Source organism: Octopus bimaculoides, chromosome 9, assembly GCF_046866305.1.
Source record: "Octopus bimaculoides isolate indiv1 chromosome 9, ASM4686630v1, whole genome shotgun sequence".
Taxonomy (NCBI): Eukaryota; Metazoa; Mollusca; class Cephalopoda; order Octopoda; family Octopodidae; genus Octopus; species Octopus bimaculoides.
The window spans coordinates 97,102,788-97,123,958 of record NC_142936.1 but is presented as its reverse complement, the minus strand read 5'-3'; the positions used below and the strand labels follow the sequence as shown (position 1 = coordinate 97,123,958).

Below are 21,171 nucleotides of genomic sequence, written 5' to 3'. Positions count from 1 at the left end.
GTCTTAAAAGATTAATATATTTTTGTTTTCTTTCCATAAATTTATCTTTGATCATTAAAACATTTTTTTTATTCTTCTCTATAGACATCACTTTTATGCAACCACTAAAGAAATTCTTTTTATCCTACTCTTTATAGTGATTTCATGTTCTTTCAAAGTACAGTGATATTTTTGCATCAAAAGTAAACCACACAGCTGAGTTAAGAGTTTAAGATGTAGTGTGTGAGAGAAGTTTCTTTCAATCAAGATGCATAACAACTTACTGGATACCATTAACTCAAATTGGCTGGACTCTGAAAATGTATTTGATTTCATTTCATTTCATACTAATATTCTTATTACTATATATCTGGGAAACATTTAACTTTGCCTTAAGTGCACTTTACAGAATACATTGTTATTAATTTCCCTCAATAACTAAAACTTTCAACACCTTTGATACTTTTCTGCACAAGCAAACTTTAGCAGACTCTGTTGCTTTCAACACAACACTGAAATTGTTTTCTTGAGAATCTCTTTGAATCATCTGGAATGCTATTGTGTATTGTTTTGGCTGTGAATTGATAGTGTTGAGTTACCTCCATAAACAATAACTCAATGCCTGTATGTGTGTATGTTTTGTGTCTGTGTAAGCCCATACAGTTTAAACTCAGAGACTAGCAATGAGGAAACAGTTTCAGTTAGAATTTCGTTAAATACCATGAGATTCTTCATCTCTCCATCAAATGTTTTGTGGGGAGGAAAAGAAAAAAAAACTCTTACAAGTAGTTTTTTAAAAATTTTATCAGAATTTAAAATGATTTTCATTAATTCTAACAACTTAATTACTTTATCACTTTTGATAATTAGCAAAAAAAATGTCGTGCCAATCAATTTTATCAGTTTTTTTAAACACCCCTACCCCCTCCTCCACTAGTTATTCAATTATTAATTTCATTGTGTTGCAAATTTTGTAGGATTAGATTTTCAGATTCAGGTTTTTGCAATTTTTCTGTACTACTTTAATTGAATTAGCTTAAAAAATGAGTTCTGTCTGAAACATCGGAAGTTACCTCTCATCACAGTATATGCACTTATTGTTTTTGCCGCTACAGAGCATCAATAGTTTCCTTGATGCGGACCAACTCTAATTTCCTCTGATTCTAGGTTTTACATTGATTAGAATCACATTGAAGATGTTACGCACAACTCTCACCTACCTTCTTACATTTACTTTTCTCTTGATTACACTCCGTCCTACTTTGTCTGCTTCTGTAAGTTCTCAATTTCATTCAAATACAATCACTCTTTCTTTAGATTCATTTACACAATCTTTTATGCTAAACTCTTTAACTTTGTTTGTATGATCACTCAATAATAATAATAATAATAATAATAATAATAATAATAATAATAATAGTAATAATAATAATAATAATGTTTTCTTGATACAACACTGCATATTTGATGGGTGAAGAGTTACATTGATTTAGTCAAGTTCCTAAACTTTGCTCTATTTATTTTCTTTAACACTGACAGAGGAAAGGTAAAACTGACCAGATAGGGTTGGAGCAAAGAATATTAGGGATGTAAATAAATATCATATTGGTTGTTGGACATACTTTTCATTCTGATATCCACCCCACCCCCATATTTTGATAGCAGTTATGCTAATGATAATAATTATTATTATAATCATAATAATGGTTTTTGAACTTTGGTACATGGTGAGGAATTTCAATTACATTGGCCCCAGTACTCACATCATCATCATCATCATTATCATCATTCAGTGTCTGTTTTCCTTGCTGGGATGGGTTGGTTGGTTTGTCAGGAAATGCTTTACTCTCTGCCTAACCACCTTAATGCCACCTACTCGACAGTGTGTACTGAGTGGTTTTTCCATGGCACAAGCAGCTGTGGGGTCACAAAGTCACTTACAGGACAAAGAGCCTCTGTAACTGGTGAGGGCAGAGTATTGAGGGACAGAGGTGGGCATCATGCATTTGAAAAGACACGTGGCTACCGCAAGAAATTCTGACTTATTCATTGCCTGGTTTCTCTTCTGTTCAGTTCTCTATTGCTAAATCCACAAGTCTTTTCTAAAAATATGCGATCTATAATTAATTCTTTTTCTGCTGTTTTATAAACATATTTCCTCGTTTTTACCAATATAAATCAAAACAAATGATAGTCCAATGTAATTCTCTCATGACATAATTCTTAGGTATTTTAATCTAATATCTTCCTTCTTTGTTTTTTTGTGGGTTTTTTTTTCTGTGAGCATTCTTCAAGAATTATTCCTCTTTGTTTTAGCTTTCCAGTAATTGATGATGGTGTTGATATACCAACCATCAATCACTGACATGGCACTGCTACTATTCTTATCAGAGATCTTTAGCTCTACCACAATGCCATATTCCTCCTTTATTTCAATGTGGCTTTCAAATTCTCTTTCATTCTTGAAACTGTTATATGTGCCTATTTTATTCACATTTCTATAATGTGGTTGGATTAATCTTCAATACGCTCTTTTTATTCCATTAATTCTTCTTATTTAACAGCAACTCATATTTTCCTTCCCCTTTTTTTTTTACCCTTGACAGTTCTCCTCATTATTGCGTGCACATAATTCCCCAGCTTATTCTCGCCTTAAGTTTTGCTATTCTAAACATTTGTCAGCTTTTATTAGCCTGTTCACTGCTTTTCCTTGTCTCTTGAATAATGTAGCTATTTTCTATTCTTCAACTTCAACCTTTCTACTCTTCACAATTTTTTTGTCTCTTTACATACATTGTTCTGGGTGTTTACTATACTGCATACAGATGTTATAGGATAAAAATGTATTTCTACATTAGCAAAAACTCAGATTTTGAGAAGGGAATTGATAATTGAGAAATTCATACATTTTCTGAAAGTGGAATATAAGGGAAGCACTCCTAATTGGCATTCAAAAAATTTGTTTATAGGCATCATTCTTCTGTAAAGTCCCCCCACCACACACACACACAAACACTGCTTTCACCTTTGGATTGAATGTTTATAGACAAAAACTATCTGGAAAAATACTGGATTTATTACACTAATTATTGAAGCATGTCTGTGAGCAAACCAACAAGGGACCCTGAATATGATTGCTCAACTTGCTAGAAACAGCAGACAGAACTGCCTAAAATCACACTCTTACCGTCATCAATATGGAAGGAGCACATTAAATAGACACTAGATAATATAAGACCATAGAGTGCTGAAAAGAGAGGATGGCCAGCTCTTGAATATCTTTAATCACTGGTCTACTCAACCAGGACTGACCTGGGACCAAGCAGCATGTATATGTGTGTCTCAATGATTTTATTTCACATCCACTTTTCCATGCTGGCATGGGTTGGACAGTTGCCCGAGGCAGTGTTTTACTATTGAATGTGCTTCCTGTTAATGACCCATATAGCTGTCTCATATGACATACAGGGGACATGGCATACCTGTTCTGTACAGCCAATTACATAATACATACATATACACATTATTTAATTACTTTTGTTATCTTAGATTAAAATCAGGAATTATTGACTACAAGAAGAAAAAAAGAAGCTATTATTCCGATATTATTTCATTTTCCTTCTTCTCTTTTATATTAATCAGTAGCAGCCAATGCATTTTCATCTCTGAAAGGTTATCTTTGTGGAGATTTAGTTGTTGATAATTTTTATTTTATATATTTTATTTTATATATTTTATTTTATATATTTTATTTTATATATAATGTATGTAAGAGGCTGCAACAGATAAAGTATTATTGAATTAATCCTTCGAAAAATATTTATTTTATATATAATGTATGTAAGAGGCTGCAACAGATAAAGTATTATTGAATTAATCCTTCGAAAAATATTTATTTTCTCAATGTGTTTGTTTTCCTTTTCTTTATTTCTTGGGATCATTTCAAATATTGGCCTTCTATTCTAAATTACTTTGCACCTATTCAGCTTAAAAATTATTCTTATGATTTTATCTAGAATGATATAAGCTAATCCAACATATAATTCAAATCACAAAGTACCTCTTCAGCCAGGCTATTATTGTAATTTCCTCACGCTATTACTTTAGACTATGGCTCTGATGTTTTCACTTGCCATTGTTATTTATTGCCTGTTGTGGCTGAAATGTACTTCCAGCATTCTTCTGAAGTCTCACAATGAACATTTATTTTTGTTCTCTAGACAATCCTGGAATTGTATCATAATTGAGCCAGCCTGCTATAAAAATTTTCTCATATTAATGTAAGTTAGTATTTTTATCTGTGAATAAAAACGTCATTTTTTTGTCTAAGATTCAACAAAGGTTAAGATTTACTATAAAGAAAAGTAACAGAAATATTGTCTTTCATTTATTGTGTTTATTGGATTTTACCTAGTTTATTGGTGAACTGAAAACTACGAAAAATTATTTTTAACTTAAAGCATAGGGTTCACACTATAACAAAAGAAGTGTAAGCAGAACAAATCATGTTACTATCTGGATTGATAAAGGTAGATTAAAAGACTGATGTTATAAATCTGGTTCTTAGATTTAAATTGGCTTTGATTGAATCGACCTATGATGAAAGGTATTCAATCTTTGACCATCCTTAGTCTGTATTTCTAGGACTACATTTTGTATGTCCTTCTTGTTTTAAAACAGCATGGTAAGATTTGAGGAAGATTCAGTTGTTATTTCCAGCAAGTAAACAGACCATTGGAAACCTACCTTGTTGGTGTGAATTATTGGTATTTTGGCTAAAGAAAAATGCTGGCATACAAATGAATAATCCTACAAGGCTAGAATACAAAATGTTTATTCAAGTTTTTCCTTATAAAATATTCAAAAACAGAGAAAATCTAGACATGAGCACAGACGTGCTTATATATGTGTGTGTGTTTGCATTTTTGTTTACACCAGGGGTGGGGAAACTTTTTAAGTGCGTCAGGCAAAAATTTCTAATGAAAAAGGTCCGCAGGCAGACCACAAGTTCTAACTCTTATATCTGTGTAAATCTTGTATATATATATCTATGTATAATTCAATATACATTAATAAAGATAAGTTTAACACATTAAATTAATGCGTAACATCTTCATTAATGCCTCCACTGAATTTAGGACGTTTATATTACTTATGAGGTATTCTATTTTTTTCAGCCAGAGTGTAGTTGGGTCTCAAGGGGGTGGCACAAACCTAGCAATATGTGTTTTATAGTGAAAACAAAATTTCCATTCAAATGGCAATTACAGGACAATTTCTGTGCGAGTCTGACCTTTTTAAGTCGTAGTGGAAACATGACCTATGTCACAAATAGGCAGACGAATATTGTATAAATTTCATAATTGAAAAATTTAGTATATTTTCTCCATATCAGCATGCAGGTGGGATAGAATGTGCTCGCAGGCACAATTACAGCCACAAGTGGGGTCCCCCCTCCCTGGTTTACACCAATTGAATCTAGTGTTCTGTTCATATTATGGTTGGCACTCCGTCGGTTACGACGACGAGGGTTCCTGTTGATCCGATCAACGGAACAGACTGCTCGTGAAATTAACGTGCAAGTGGCTGAGCACTCCAGAGACACGTGTACTCTTAACGTAGTTCTCGGGGTAGATTCAGCATGACACAGAGTGTGACAAGGCTGACCCTTTGAATTACAGGCACAACAGAAACAGGAAGTAAGAGTGAGAGAAAGTTGTGGTGAAAGAGTACAGCAGGGTTCGCCACCATCCCCTGCCGGAGCCTCGTGGAGCTTTAGGTGTTTTCGCTCAATAAACACTCACAACACCCGGTCTGGGAATCGAAACCGCGATCCTATGACCACGAGTCCGCTGCCCTAACCACTGGGCCATTGCGCCTCCACCCTGTTCATATTATATCCTTTTATATCCTGTAACTTAGTGGTTCAATACATAGGTCCAATAAAATAACTACTGAAATAAGTGCTGAGGTCAATATGATCAGCTAAATGCTTGAATGGGGTCTACCCCCAGATTGGCCCCCAGTAGAAGATTGCTATCATTGTTATGAAATCCTGTTAGAAACTTAGCTAATTTCTTGCCATTATGATAAATATATTCTTTAAAAATGTCATTAGATTTACATTTGCAATCTCTTATCGTTTCCACCTTCCATCACCATAGAACTATCTTATGCAAAAGGCAAATCTGTTTTCACTTTTGAATAGAGATTAATTTGCTTCCCAACATTTTTCTTTCATTAGCCCTAAATTTTCTTTTCTCTTAGAAACCTCTGCATTTTAAAACATTGCACATTAAAAAGCTATTTATATCTGATTGATTACTTCCAAAATGATTATCTCAAACTCAGATAGATTTCCTTCTATTGAAATCTCTTGGTGAGAATTATTTGAACACTTGAGTGTTGCCTTGCTTTAAAAAGGCTTCTACCTTTTATTGTATTTCATATCTTACTGTTTAGCTTGCTGCTATGATCAAAGTGTTTTCTTGTTTCATTTTTCCCTCCACTTCAATACTCTTTCATTATCTGTGTCTTTCATTAAACAAAATGCACAATATTCTGTTTCTTTTGCAATTCTTTAGCACTGTTTTACTGCATTTGCTTTCTTATTATTAATAACCCCTAAGAATTCAAAAGAAACGTCATCCTTCATCTTCTCACTAATGTCAGTAGTCAGAGTTAGTCTACACTACAAACTGAACAGAAAAAAAAAGGAAAAATTTATCAAAAGAAAAGAAATTGGTAGAATTTTTCTATCCAATAAAATTCCATTCCATTCAAACAAGCTAATCAGGAAACAATAATTTATCATTCTGCACCATTTCTACAGCAAGAACTTCTCATCCATGTGATCAGTTCTTCTGTCGAACACAGATTTAATGAAACTGATAGATACCAGTATTGGATTTGATCAACAACACCAATAAAGAACACTTTCCAAGACACCAAAGAGAAACAAAGGTTGTCTCTGTTTAACTGTGTAGTGTATTGAAGTTTTAGAATCATCATTTGATCAATGGCTGAAAACATAAATCCTTCTTCAGAAAACTTGTATGTTTTAAACTTTAATAACATGTAAGTGCAATTGCTACTTCAAAATTGCAAAGTAGAAATAATGCATTTGTATAAATCTTTTAGCGATGCAAGACTTCAATAATTTCTCTAAGAAATTATGTATCAAATAATTGTATGAATTCTCCCAAGATTCGCTTAAAATCTTCCCAATGAACGAGTAAATGCTATCTGTAAAATAGTATAAGTAGTAGCAGTAACATTCTCAACCAGATCTTATGATTGACTTTACTTAGACTGGAGAGAGATTTTTATTCAAGTCAAATAGTAGTTGACTCACTAGCATGGATAAAATTATGTACCAGTAATATTCTGTGATTAATTAAATTGATTTTGACTCTGCAAAAAAATTAGACCTGCACCAAATCACTATTTTATCTGCTGCTTCCTGGAACTACTAAGAATAAACTATAGACAGAAAACTACTGAATTGATATGTCAGCTTTTTCCTATAATATAATTGATCAGATTCCTGTAATGTTAAAGTGGAAAAACATTTATTTGGATTTGATCAATCATGAAGATGAAATAAAAAGTTTTTAAAATATAGAAAAAAAAAATTACACCTGTATTAGGAAAATGACTCCTGGGATGAAGGCTCAAAAAATAAGATTAATTTCCTTCTCTTCATATACTTTCAACACTGTTCACACAACCACTGCTTGCATAGTATCCATCTCTCTTTCTCTCTCTCTCTCTCTCAATGTTTTTTTTTTTTTTTTTAAATCATGCTTTGAGAAATGATCTATTACTATTTTGATCTAGGTTATCAGGTAGTTTTCATAGCAACATGTAATTTCTCAATTTCCTTGTAAATATTGCTTCCTATTTTTATTTGGTCATAAATTTATCTCAGAAGTAAAAAAAAAATGCTATTTTTGTTGTGGACATAAAACTTGTATATAACACACACACACACACACACACACACACACACACACACACACAGTGAGATGGTAGTAGTAGTGGTGGTGGTGATGGTGGCAGCAATGATGATGATGATGATGATGATAAATATCGATAGACGTGTTGACATAATGCATAGACATAATACAAAAGAGTGAATGGGTGGACAAGTGAAAATTTTATTTTGAACATATTTGTTTCCATTTAAATTTGAAAAATATAATTCTCTGATAGAAATTTTCTATCGCAATATGATAATTTGATACATTATTTGAACAAGAAACTTAATTTCCTTGTGTGAAAGAAGAAATATTTTATTCCCACTGTCTCATGCAGAATCAGAATAAATGTATTTCTTGAAGATCTAAATTACAGACAAATGAAATGGGTTTTGTTTTTTGTTTGTTTGTTTTTTGTTTTCAAAACACACTGATGCACATTTCTCTTAGAAATTTTATAAATTGTGTGTTACTCATAAAGGTTTGTAAATTTACCTTTCTGCAGCTGTTTCCCTTTCCTTAATTGTTTCCTCAGAATGTTGGCAAAAATTTCCTTATGATGGATTTCACTATTTTTTATCAGGTGTCTACAGAACAATGCATTTAACCTGAAACTTGGTATTAATTACCTTTTTTGATTTTTTTTTTTTACTCCCAGCAAATTGCTTTTTGGGTTTATGCTTGTTATAATTACAGTCTGATATGTCTTCCTTGGATTACACTTGTTCTGGTAACAATAAAAAAAGTAACTTGAGGAATTTAATTCAATTCTCATGTAATGTATATCCATACTACTTGAATATTTTCTGTTTTCTGATAATAACTTATTTGATATTGGGTAAATCATATAATTCATGTGACCGTCTTCTGTAAAAATGTTTGTTTCGCTTGTTTAATGAAGATCTATTGTATTTTACACACAAAATATGCAATCCTTCATCTATTATCATAAATGTGTCTGAGTGCATCAATGTGTTTGAAACATATGAAAACCTATTGTATTTAGAGCAAATCTGAAGTTCCCCACCCACCAATACGTTATGAAAGTAAACCGGTAGTTTTAGTATTGTGCTTAGTATTTCACTACGCTTAGTGAATTGTTATTATATTTCCTTTACACATAATATTTATAGAGCTTGCACTGAAGATGTTCTTATATTCACTTGAAAATAAGACTTTTCAACATTCATAACCATGTCTAAACAGTGAATAGTTAAGCTGTGGTTAACCATTGCTATTTAAATATTGTTTATTTAATAATCGTTGAATTAAATTGTTTTAAAGTCAATTCTGCTAGTCTGAAACCTGTTGAAGTGTTTATAGCTACAAGAAGGGGTTAGGGTTTAAAAATAGAACCTTTATAAATTCTTAGTTTTTATATTCCTGCCAAATGTGTTCTTTATTTGTTAAACTTGACTTGAGGCAGGTAAATTATTCATTCCCTCTTTTATTTTATTACTCACTTATCCTGTGAAATTATATTTTACTTTACAAAGACAAGTTATTTCTTGGATTTTTTTAATATTATTTCTATTAACAACAAGGTGGCAAGCAGGCCGAATTGTTAGCACACTGGACAAAATGCTTAGCGGTATTTTGCCTGTCGCTACGTTCTGAGTTCAAATTCCGCCGAGGTTAGCTTTACCTTTCATCCTTTTGGGTTCGATAAATTAAGTACCAGCAAAACACTGGGGTCAATGCAATCGACTCATCCCCTCCCCAAAATGGCTGCCCTTGTGGCAAAATTTGAAACCATTATTGGGCAGCAAGCTGGCAGAATCATTAGCACACTAGGCAAAATCCTTAGCGGCATTTTGTCCATCTTTACGTTCTGAGTTCAAATTCCGCTGAGGTCAACTTTAACTTTCATCCTTTTAGGGTCAATGAATTAAATACCAGTGAAAAATTGGGGTCAATTATTTCTATTAATAACACATTTGTATCAAACATGATCTTAACTATTTAACCAGCTGTTTTTGCAGTTCAGATCAAAAATAAACTAAAATATCTCAATGATCCTTGTGAATTATTAATTTTACTTAGAAATTATCCACCACTCCCATATGGGATTTTGTTCCTCTTGCTGCTCATTATTTCCTGGAGATATAAAACGTTGTGAAATTGATTGTGAAGTTCTTAACTAACTTGAACTACATCCGTTGCTATTTGAAAAATATATTCTATCATATTTGGATTGTGTTGGAGCTTCTATTCAACAACTGCTTTAAATATCAGTTCATGCAATATTTATTCTTATACAGATGGTAGAGTTGAGCTGTCATATCTTTTACATCATCATAATTGATTTTCTTTCTTCAATTCAGAAACCATTTTCTTCTCACATGCACACATACTCACTATGCCATACATCATAAATTTTATTACACATATCACACATATGCAAGTGGGAATTTTATCTTGCTGTCTCCTTAAATTACTGATCAATATCTTGTTGACTGCTCATGGCTTAGTAATGATCATTCTTATTGATTTCTTTGTTACTTCCACTATTAAGCATCTGCCTTAACTTTATCCTATACACAGCCATTTCCTAATTAAACAATTATAATTGAATATTAAAAAAGTGTTCCATCAACTTATATAAATGTGGGAGATTTCAACTATTTTCTCTCTATGAATTTCTCAGAGTACACTCTTTTCAGTTACTGTTATCACCATAAAGGAGTTCAAGATGACCCAATTAATTATGCCTCTATTTATAATTGAAGTCTACCAGAGTTACATTGACTACCTTATCCAATTATTTTACAATTTTAATTATTTTGTAGAGAATAAACTAAAAATTATGCAGCTTTCAAGCATATGCTATTGTTGTAAAGATTGCATTTAACCGTTCCTAAAATGTTTACGGTACCAGAAAGTCATTTATTTTTTCTTGCTGATGCAGTTTAACGATTAGATGTCACTTTTATTGTATACTTGTTGCCTCCTCCACGGCACCCTTCGTTTCTCACTCGTCACATCAGCACCGTTTCATTTCTATTGATGCCCCATCATGCTTTAGTTTCTATTTCTTATGGTTGTTGCTGCTACTGCTTTTTCATTTGCTTCAGTCATCAGACTGCAGCCATGCTGGAGCAGTGCCATGAAGGGTTTAGTCAAGCAAATCGACCTCAGTACTTAATCTGTTGATCACTTTTGCCAAACCAGCGTAACCATGGAGATGTGAACAAACCAACACTGGTTGTCAAGTAGTGGGACGGATGAACAAAAAGACACACACACACATATGCATACATGCATATATATACACACACACTGGACTTCCATACAGTTTCTATCTACCAAATTCACTCCCAAAGCATTGGCCAGCCTGTGGCTATATCAACAGAGAGTTGCTTAAGGTGTCATGCACTGGCACTGACCCCCAAACCCATGTGGTTTGAAAGCAAGCTTCCTAAACATCCAGCAATGCCTGACTTTTACTTTCGTCCTCTCTCAGCTCTTCTAGAATGGACCAGATTGAGAGAAATAAGTTAAAAGTTAATGATAATTTCCATAACACATTTCTTACTTTTGCTATTTTTAATTGTTTTATTTAATTCACACAATTTAGTGAAAAACGAAAGGTTTCCCCACATTGCAGGACTTTATAGCACAGTAGATGCATTTTAAGAAGATCATAGAAACCTTTTTCCATTTCTTTCCTTAAACAGAAACTTGTTCCAAAAGCCAATGGCATATTTCCGTTCCTCCTGGCTGCAGAAAACAATAAATTGGTTCTTTGAGGTATCATATATTGAACTTAGTTACTTTCACTGCAACTTACTGTGTGAAGTGAGTCAAATTCTGAAAATAATCTAAAAATAATCTTGTACCTTTGATGAAAATAATTATGAATTTGTTTCTGTACATGGTCAAATATTTGATATTTTGTTATTTGCATTAATTCCAATTAAATTTGAAATATTTTTCTGTCACCAAGAACATTTTTAATTTGATTATTTCAAAAAAGGCAATGAGAAATATTTTGGGAGAGATTTTCCTGCTTTTGGTACCTAAACTTAAATTTCTTCTAGTATTATGGTGTATGGAAAGAGTCCTTTATAGTCATTTCTTTAAATTTTTCTTATTGATTTTGAAAATACTTCCTGCATAATTTGAGCTGCAAATGTTCTAAACTAAGTGATTTTTATATTTTCAATTTTCAATGAAGCTACAAAGAGATTCCAGTTTTATTAACTGGTAGCTCCAATGCAATGTCTGTAAGAAATCAGTCTTGTTTAGAATAGATGAAGAGACTGCAATTAAAGATGTCATGGTACAAATTAAGCGTATCATCCACAAACATGAACAGTCCAAACCACAGGCTTCCACACAGTTTCCATCTACCAAATTTTTCTCCCAAAAGACTTTGGTCAGCTAAAGTTTGTGGTGGTAGAGAATTGCCCAACATATTACTGAGTGAAGACTGAACTCTCCAAACCAAGTAGCACTTATTCGACCACTTGTAAAATTTTTATTCTAATTAAAGCAGATCTTATTGTAAAGAAAGATTTAAATTATAATAGCACTTTGTCTATTTGAAGTGATACCATATATAGACCTGGTATTTCTATGTATTCTACATAATTACATATGTGCATATTAAAGTTATCTACTAGATCTTAATTCAATTGTCAGTTATTCAGTTTCGTTAAGATATATATATATATATATATATATATATATATATATATATATATATATATATATATATATATCATCATCATCATCATCATCATCATTGCCATTATATTTTGCACCAAGTAATTTATTCAGAATGTCACATCTTGTTTTGACATTATCCAAGAAATTAAGAGATTTTTTTTAAAATCATTACATTTGAATCTTGCAAATATATTATAGAATTATGACTATGTAGGTATCTTTATGTGTACGTGCGTGTGTGTGTGTGTGCACTTTGCACACACATTGTCATCACCATCACTATCCTTATGATACTTTTTTTTCCCTCTTGTGCTATTGTACGCCAGATAGCTCTCACAGTGCCTCACTCTCCTTCATCCTCTAATATACATAACAATACAGAATCCCCCCCCCCACCCGTTTGTTGTGTGTGTAATGATTTGGGAGTGGGGAGCAAAAGTCAAATGGTTCTTACACTTGGCCACTTTAAATAACTCCACACACACCTTACTGAATAAAGTAATATTCTTCCCATTCCTTAGATTTCTTCAAAATCTTATCTTTCTGAATTTATGGTATAAAACTCTAATACAATCAAGGTTGTTGGTTAGACACACCCCACATCCTTTCTACCACTATTACCACCACCACCACCACCACCACCATCACCACTATTATCACATCATTCCTACATCCACATCACCAGCCTTGCATAAGTCAGACAAAATTCATTGGGGCAGGTTCTCTGCAGCCTGATGTCCTTGTTGTTGCCAACCCTCTCCTGTTTCCAAGTAAACATGTTATTTTCCCTAATCCTTCAAACACAAACAGCACAATGGACATGATTCCATGGAAAGTTAGAAATGAATGATACTGAATGCATGACAGGGACTCTTGTTTACAACTATTGCACTATGTCAAGACAAGCAGACACACTGACACACATATATGAACATATGCATGCCTGTGTGTGTGTGTGTGTGTGTGTGTGTGTGTGTGTGTAAAACAGGCTTCTTATGCATTAAATAACTGATTGATTGTTTAACCAGAATAGTGAACAACTGATTGATTAGTTAATTAGATATTTAACCAATTGACTAACAAAGAAGAAGTGATATTGAATCAATGCATGTGTTATCAATATTAGTATAATGACCTTCCCAAGACAGTCTGTCTATCAATTCTACTCTCAAGGCTTAAGTCAGTCCTGGACTATAGCAGAAAACCATTTGCCCCAGATGCCCCAGAGTGGGGCTGAAATTAAAGCAGATGGATAATTGGGGAGACAACACACAAGGATAGGTTTTTCAATATATTAATAATTAAAGAATTTTTACTGCATTTTAGTTTAAAAAGAAGTAAATAATTTATTAAAAGAAATAATTGTTCATTGCATAAATTATAGGCAACTGCCTGAAATAAGAGGAAATGTCTTAAAACAGAAAAAATGATTTTATTAATGAACGTGATTTTTATATTTTCAATTATAACAAACAAGTTCACTTATTTTATTTTGATAATTTTGCTATTTTTTTTTATTACAAATGATGAACAACGATTGTTTCTGATTCAAGCATAAGGATAACAATTTTAAAGAAATGCATTAGAGATGTCATCAATCTCAGCACTTGGCTGCAATGAACTAGTCTTTGTGCTTCATGCCATTTCTGATGACAAGGGAGTGTCTGTAATTCAATGCTGAGTAAATATCTCAAGTAACTTTGGTCATAAAACACCAGTTGTTTTAGTACCAACACACACACACACACATGTGCACACACACGTGTGTGTGTGTGTATACCCAGCAAACTTCCGCACAGTTTCTCTCTTCTAATTTCCACTATCAAGAAGTCTTGCAATTCTATCAAAACTGGAACCCTTTCATTGTGAACCAAACCCCTTAAACATGCAGCCAATCCTATTTCAATCACTTAATCACTAATGTTGTTTGCTTTTTTTCCAAATCACATCACTCTATATTGAACCAAAGCAGTAATAATTCTTCACATACGATATATAAATATATATATATTTTTTTTTGTTCTAAAGGTGCCTTCTTGTAAAACTTGCTTTGTTACTTTCCACTTAACCACTATTTAACCAATGCTTTTTAGATGCTTACTGATTCTGCCTCATTTATTATTCAACTAATTCACTAATGAATTCTTTGTCTTTGTTTTTGTTTCAATTTTTCTTTTTGTTTATATCTTATAAATCTGTCATTCTCAAAATAGTTTTTCTCGAAAATTAATCATTTTTATCTGTCGTAAATAATTACTGTAGAGACTAAAAAACGACTGAGGTGGTACGAGGTTGCCATTCAGCAGAACTACCAACTTGTCGGATGTGGGTTCATATTCTCCACAACTGTTTTACTGTCCAATTTTCTCAGTATACCAGAACTCAGATACATTTATGGAACAAGTAGCAGATACTCTGGAGAGAGAGTTATTTGCTACAGTTTATATATTCAGGGCAGATGGGGCATAGGGTCATAATATTTCTCCTGATGGCTATAGTATCAAAAAAAATGAATGCTTGTTTTGTTTTTTAATTTGAGTGACTTGAAATTGAAAGACTCATCTAGTAACTGTATAAACCAAAATCATGACATACTCAGTAACAAAGATTAGAAGTTTTCTCTGCTGTTGGCTGCCTTAGATGTTATAGCAGTCATAGCAGCTGGTAGCACTAGTATCTAACCTTTGCAAGTCAGGGTTAAGTTGACACACACATTAAGGGGCGAATTTTCAATAGGAAGTCAAAACCAGTCATGGTGAATGGGAACAAAATGTCCTGAGAAAGCTCCTAATATTCATAAACGGGACCTTTAAAACTCTTAAACATAAGACATGAGCAACAAAGACTTCTGGGTCAAAACCAAGGAACAACTCATCAACCAACAAATAACAAGATGCAATTGGAAGTGAGTAGACCATATGTTAAGAAGGCCAGATGAGTGTTTGCAAAAGTAAGATTTGTTCTGAGATTTGTTCTGAGGGGGAAAAGAAGACAGTTGAGGTGAGTTTAGAGGGATAGATGGAAGAGGAACTAAAAAGAAAAAGGGCATGGACCAAAAATAAAAAAAGAAAACACAGAACAGAACACCTCAAAATTACTATCATCACCATTGTCATCGTCATCATTTTTCACGCAATCTTTCCATGTTAGTTTGAGTTAATTGGGTTTTCACTTTCAGCATTTTGTGCTTCGACGCCCTTCTTATCATTGTTTTAATTTCATCTTAGAATATGATATATGTATGGTTATTATTTCAATGGTCTTGGCTAAATTTTTAGAAATTACAGGATCTTATTTCTGTATTCTTTCGATAATGTCTGTTGTTGTAAAACTCTTATAGCCCCCCTCCCCCTCCAAATTACATTTCTTTGAAGCACACTACTACCCAATCCTTAAGAGAAATATTACAAGTTATTTACAATAATTGCATTATAATTTATTTAGAAACATGCAATATTTTCATTTCCTTTTTATAATTTCCATAATTTCCGATTTTGTACAAAACAATTTTTCCAATTATACTTCTTTGCAGTTTCTAAAATTTTCCATTCTTCATTATTGTTGTTGTTCTTCTTCTAATCATCATCATCATTATAATTTCAAGTCACAATCAAAAGTACTAATTGACAAACATTTTGTCATCTGTTCTTTTCTAAGAATTGCTAGAATCTTAAACCAAATTTGTATTCCATTTGATGCGTTAAAACATTCCTGATGACACTATTACAATAGTCTTTCTTTTTTTCTGTCGATTCATTTTCTTTCTAACACTTAGTGAAAAATGAAACTATTAAAAAGAAAGTCTGTAAAAGTAATCTTTGTTTAAGTTGTTAAAAATATTATTTTCTCTCATTTTTGTCCTTGAAAAACAATTACTGTTTTTGGAAATAGTTATCAAACCGTTTTGTGTCTCTATGTCCTACCTGTATATTTATCTGTTTATTTATCCATCTCACTATCTCTTCATCTGTGCATCTATCTTGATATTTAAAACACACACACACACACACACACACACACACACGTGCGCTGATTTAATACATAACTCCAATTCCAATGTAAAACAACATTATTCTGCAAACATAGTTGCAGAATGTATGAACATCCCAACTTCTGATTCCTCCTTCCCTAATAATATACAGCTGTATGTTTTGTGTAAGTAGATTATCCCCGGTTACTAGCAAGAGGGCTGTGTGATGAAGAAGTTCTCTTCTTGACCCGTGGTCCTGGCTTTGACCCATTGATCAGCACATTGGGCAGTTATGCAAGTAGTTTTTACTGTAACCTCAAGTTGACAACCTCTGAATGGGATTCAGTGCATGGAAACTATGCAGAAGCCTATTGTATATTTGCAGGTGTGTGTGTGTGGGGGGGGGGGGGGTACGTCTTTGAAACAACACTGCCAGTTGTACGAAAAAGGAAAAAAAGAAAAAAATAGCAATATTAGATCAGAAAGAATAATTTAGTGATTCAATGAATAGATATCAATAGGAAATCTATCAGACTGAAGTAAGTGATTGACTAAGATCTTTGATGTTGCTGCCCCAGCGAGGCTACCGTTCAGTGAATGAAACAAGCATAAGAGAAGAGCTCTCTGTACGTGTCTTTCTCTCTCTCTCTTTCTTTGCTCTCTTTGTATATACTCTAGTACTAATGTAGTGTGTTGATAGTCTATCAGCTGAGAAGTATATATGGTGAAGAATGAAAATTTGCTCTCTGAATTTGTATAAATTTCATGCTGTTTTGGAGTATTAATCACACACACACACACACACACACACACACACACACACACACACATATATATATATATATAAACATAAACAGATATTAAATGATGATAGAGAGAGAGTGAGAGGGGGCATAGTTAGATAGATATACATATATACACCCATGCATACATATCTATACCTGTGTACCTACGTAATTCATATTCAGAAAATCCAAGCTTTTATCACTTCTGCCAAACAAATTGTGTTAAGTACTCTTTTCGTCTTTCCTTTACACTCTGATAATTGCAGGTATCTAAACCAACATGCACTCGTGTATATATATTTACATATCTGATTGTGTAGACCTGTATATACAAGTGTGTGTGTGTGAGGGGAAAGAGGGATAATATTCATGTGTTAAACAAGTATCCAATACATCATTTCAGTATTCTTCATTCTATGTAATCTCATTTGAGAGGACTGATATTCCCCAGCCACATTTAACTAATTATGTTTTATCTGAATGCATGTGTGCACATGTACATGTTACACCTGCCCAAAACATACAATAAAATTATTAATTGGAATAAGTAGCTCACAACAATTCAATTTAAATATTGTTTTTGTTTTCCCATATAACATATCAATATGCATTAAAGTGTAAACTGTAGATAAGTTTTTTTTCCCTTTCCATTAAGAATCAGCAATATTTTTGTATTCTATATTTTAACAGTGTTATGTTTCAACTAAAATTTCCTCTTGTTCTCTTGCAAACAGAGAATGGGTGAGGGAAGCTGATAGACAGATAGCATATTGCCCAGTCCTTAATTCTGGTATTAATAGCATATTCTTTATTGCAATCGATAATTAAATTTTTAAACAAAACAAAAAAAATAATAATAAATGTACCAGTTTAATTCCACTGTTAACTGAAAAGCTTTCAAAAGTTCATTTGACTATAAAATTAGGTTCTCTTAAATTGTCGGAAATAACAGATACTCTAATTTGGAAAATTATCTTATCTTTGTTCGCATGAAATATATAAAAATTATTTGCTTATACTTTACTTGTTTCACTCATTGGACTGCAGCCATGCTGGGACACCAGCATAAAAAGTTTCATTGATCACCAATACTTATTCCATTTCTCTTTTTGCTAAATCATTAAGTTATGGGGTTGCAAACAAACCAACACTGGTTTTCAAACAGTGAGAAACAAGTGTAAAATTCATACACACACACATATACACATGGCAAAGAAGTTCACTTCCCATTCCCATACTTTCGGTTTCAATCCCTCTACATGGTATCTTGAGCAAATGTGTCATACTTTGACCCCCTCTTTCACTATTCATTGACACTCCTACTATTGCTCATGTTGGGGTATGAGTAATAGTAGGCATAGACATGGTGAGGGTAGTGGTGAAGACAGAAGGAGAGAGAGAGAGAGAGAAAGAAAAAGAGAGGGAGAGAAAGAGAGATAAAGAAATTTAGGGAGAGTTGATGTTTTTATTAAAAGTAGTAGTGTTGATGGTAGCAGTAAGAGTAATAATAAGAGAGAGAGAAAGAGTGGGTATGTGAGAGAAAGAGGGACTGACCACTGAACTAACAGACTGAATGAACACATGCATTTAGCCTTTTTTGTAATGGTAATGGAGTGATAGTAATAGTATGAGCTGTAGTTGTGATAGAGGCAGCGGTGATGATGGTGGTGGTGGTGGTAGCCGGGGGGGGGCGGATGAAGTGACAGTAAGTGATGTGAAAGACAGTGGTGATGGTAATGGAGGGAAAGGTAGTGAAGACAACATCCAGCCCACCATGTTTGTTCGATTATATGATCCATGTGAAAATCATGGTCCCAGAGAATCATTACTTTTCCATCCTCCTGCATGACTTTACTTGGTACATTCTCATACCAGTTCTCTGTCACTTCATTTTGGTGTTTATGGCATAAGAACCAATGAAGATACACACACACACTTTATTTCCAGCAGAAGTGGAATGGATTTCTCTTCAATCAATACCCTTCTCTGAGGCTCTCTTTAATCAATACCCTTCAACAATAATCATCTTTTCAAAGTCCATATACCCCTAATATCTTTTACTTATGTCCTGTTTATTAACTTTACTTATTAGCAAGCTAATTTTCTCTTTCTTCACACACAATAATCAAACTCTCTGTCTGTCTGTTCTCATTAAAGTCACTTCCCTTCAATGTTCTCTCGTCAGTGATCAACTTCATTATTCTTCTTCAGTACATTTCTTCTGCTATCCCAGAACAATTATTTCCCCCCCCCCTACATTTTAGCCACTTCCTACTTAAATCATAACCATCAATAACAAACTAATCTTTTCCTCCTTTTCTTTTTCTTTTTTGTTTTGTCACCAGAATTGTTACATTGGATTGGTTGTAACTTGTTTTCAACTGAAGTAATATTAATGAAACATAATAGGTGCCAGTGTGGCTATGCTTTCAGGTTCAGCCCCACTGCAAGCCAACCAAAGCCTTGTGGGTGGATTTGGTAGACAGACACTAAAACAAACTTAATGTGTGTGTGTGTGTGTGTAGGTGCAGATGTGGCTGTGTGGTAAGAAGTTTGCTTCCCAACCACATGGTCTTAGGTTCACTTCCTCCACTGTGTGGCACCTTGGGGTTTGCAAGGTGGTTCTGTAGCTGCTCGTCCATAATTCATCTCAGCTTTGTGATATTTAACAGTATTTATGTGAATAGAATATTTTCCTCAAATGATAAATGATGATAAATTGTCATTCCCTATTTACATGTTTAGTGTTTTGTTTTCATTGTTTGTCTTTTTTATTGATTGCAGTTGTTGGACTAGCTCTGCTGGAGCCCTACCTTCAAAGGTTTCATCATCATCATCATCATCATCATCGTTTAACGTCCGCTTTCCATGCTAGCATGGGTTGGACGATTTGACTGAGGACTGGTGAAACCGGATGGCAACACCAGGCTCCAGTCTGATTTGGCAGAGTTTCTACAGCTGGATGCCCTTCCTAACGCCAACCACTCAGAGAGTGTAGTGGGTGCTTTTACGTGTCACCCGCACGAAAACGGCCACGCTCGAAATGGTGTCTTTTATGTGCCACCCGCACAAGCCAGTCCAGGGGCACTGGCAACGATCTCGCTCGAAAATCCTACAGGAGCCAGTCAGGCGGTACTGGCAACGGCCACGCTCAAAATGGTGCATCTCATGTGCCACCCGCACAAGAACCAGTCCAGGGGCACTGGCAACGATCTTACTTGGCTTGCCGGGTCTTCTCACGCACAGCCCATTTCCAAAGGTCTCGGTCCGTAGTCATCGCCTCGGTGAGGCCCAATGTACGAAGGTCTTGCCTCACCACCTCAGCCCAGGTCTTCCTGGGCCTACCTCTTCCACGGGTTCCCTCAACTGTTAGGGTGTGGCACTTTTTCACGCAGCTATCCTCCTCCATTCTCACCACATGTCCATACCAGCGCAATCGTCTCTCTTGCACGCCACAACTGATGCTTCTAATGTTCAGCTTTTCTCTCAAGATACTTACACTCTGACGGGTATTCACATTGACATTACACATCCAACGGAGCATACTGGCTTCATTCCTTGCGAGCTTACGTATGTCCTCAGTAGTTACAGCCCATGTTTCACTGCCATGTAGCATGGTTGTTCGTACGCATGCGTCATACAGTCTGCCTTTTACTCTGAGTGAGAGTCCCTTTGTCGCCAGCAGGGGTAAGAGCTCTCTAAACTTTGCCCAGGCTATTCTTATTCTAGCAGCTACACTTTCAGCGCACCCACCCCCACTACTAACTTGGTCGCCCAGATAGCGGAA

General features: G+C 34.1%; 1 protein-coding gene across 2 annotated transcripts in view; it reads left to right on the top strand.

Annotated features, from left to right (window-relative positions):
- LOC106874473 (ribitol-5-phosphate xylosyltransferase 1) overlaps positions 1 to 21,171 on the top strand; it is a 435,359-nt gene that overhangs the window by 390,839 nt on the left and 23,349 nt on the right. The gene's annotated exons all lie outside the window — the stretch shown is intronic.